At 43.2% G+C, this 2,040-nt stretch overlaps 1 pseudogene; it reads right to left on the bottom strand.

Moving 5' to 3' along the window:
• Positions 1-339: 339 nt before the first annotated feature.
• LOC127199304 (60S ribosomal protein L34-like) lies at positions 340-681 on the bottom strand (annotated as a pseudogene).
• Between the last annotated feature and the right edge of the window lie 1,359 nt (positions 682-2,040).

The raw sequence follows: 2,040 nt of genomic DNA, 5'->3' as shown, positions 1-2,040 counted from the left end.
GCAGAAAATGCAGCAGCATCCTTCTCTTTCTCTTCCAAATGCCTGTGTGTGTCTCTGTCTGTCTGTCTGTCTTCCTCTCCCTCTCCCTCTCTCTCTCCTCTCATATTTTTTTCCACCTGACAAAAACCATACTTCCACAGGAGTCAGTTGCCAGCTGACAAAGGTCACATGCCCTCTCCTGAGGCTGTTAGCAGCTGTGGACAAACTGGAGCAGCCTCCATATCCTATGCCTGGGATTAAAACAAAAACATGTTTACCAAACATAATTGAGTTGGTTTTTTTTTTCATAGACCATCCTTTGACTTTTATTACTTAAAAAAGCTACATATTTATTTTGCTTTCTGACTCTGCTTCTGCCTTCAACACTTTCACAACAATTTCCTGCTCCTCAATAAGGAAAGCCTGCTTGATCCTGTCGCGGACACACTTGGCACACACGGAGCCACCATAGGCCCTGCGGATGTGCTTCTTTGTCTTGCACAGTCTCATCAGGACTTTAGGCCTCACAGCACGGACCCCTCGCAGTCTGCCTGGGCACACACTGCATGCCAATTTAGGTGTTTTCCCAACCTTCTTGGTGCACAGGGAAACAATTCTGTTGCCAGGGGTTCAAGACAGGTTAGTTTTGTTAAAGCCTGTACTGTAGGAGAGCCTACAATGGTATGTCAAACGCTGGACCATTTTGAGTGTCTCTAAGCACCGTCCCCAGAAGAGGACCATAATTGAGTTTTTAAAGAAACCAAAACTTCTACAACAGGTCAAAAATAGCACCTTCTTTTAATCTAACCCATAAAAGACTATGGATTAAATACCTATCAGTTTCAAAGGAGCAGACATTTGAAATCCTTCCATTGAAGACTGTGATTCTTTTTAAACCATAGGCACAGAGCAAGATGCTGAATCACCCTGGCTTCTAGATGAACTTTTCACATGATATTAAAAACTTGCAGCCGGGCACGATGACGCATGCCTTTAATCCCAGCACTCGAGAGGCAGAGGCAGGTGGATCACTGTGAGCTCGAGGCCAGCCTGGTCTACAAAGTTGAGTCCAAGACAGCCAAGGCTACACAGAGAAACCCTGTCTCGAAAAACAAAAACAAACAAACAAAAAACCTTAGCTCTTCTTTTCCAGTCCTTTCTCAAGTCTGCTATGGACCCCACAGTTCCTGTTCCTTCAACTAGACCGAGCTAGCTGTGAAGAAATTGTCCCATGGATCCAACTTTAAGATCTTACTTTTATTTCCTCTAATCCATCTCTCATTGGATATTTCTTAATTTGGGGCTTATTTTCCCAGGCCATCACTTGAATTTCCAAATGATTTACAATCTTTGGAATTCTCCTTTAGAAAGTGGTCAGGCCTATTCGTCACCATTTCTGTGTCTTCACTATCCCTGCTTCAGAGAGACTTGAGGTAGAGCTGGAGAGCTTTGTTGTCATTACACTGGTTCCTACTCCCAATGCATTGAACGTTTCACTAATGTTTGAACATGCCTCATTAGGAGAACCCAGGAAGTCATAGCTAGAATCTGGGGTGGGGGGATGCACCCGTGCACACCCACAGAGATCAAAGAAGTGCATTGGATGTCTTTCTCTCCCACTGTCTTCCTTGTTTGAGGAAAAAAAAAATCACTGACTGAATTTAGAACTCAAGTTTTTCAGTTAGACTGGCAACCAGCAAGTCCTGGAAATCCTCCTGGAGTGATGGCTCAGTGCTTATGAGCAATTCCTAGACCCTTATTGGGCAGCTCATAACCACCTGTGATGAAGAGTCAAGTGGTGACTATATATTAGTCAAAGTAAAAGTTATATTATGCTGAGGACTAACTTTCGTAGCCTAGAGGGGAAATTTTCATTTTTTTGTTCCATGTTCAGCACGAATTTGTGATGGTCAGTTTTATATCACCGTGACAAAATACCTGAAATAATTCACCTTAAAGGAAAAATATATTTATCCTGTTGGTAGTTCCCAAGGTTCCAGGCCATGGTCACCTGGCGCCATTGTTTTAGGGCCTATGATAAAGCCACAACATTCTGGCATA

Source organism: Acomys russatus, chromosome 15 (assembly GCF_903995435.1).
Source record: "Acomys russatus chromosome 15, mAcoRus1.1, whole genome shotgun sequence".
In the NCBI taxonomy this organism is placed as follows: Eukaryota; Metazoa; Chordata; class Mammalia; order Rodentia; family Muridae; genus Acomys; species Acomys russatus.
This window is presented reverse-complemented; position numbering and strand designations above follow the sequence as displayed.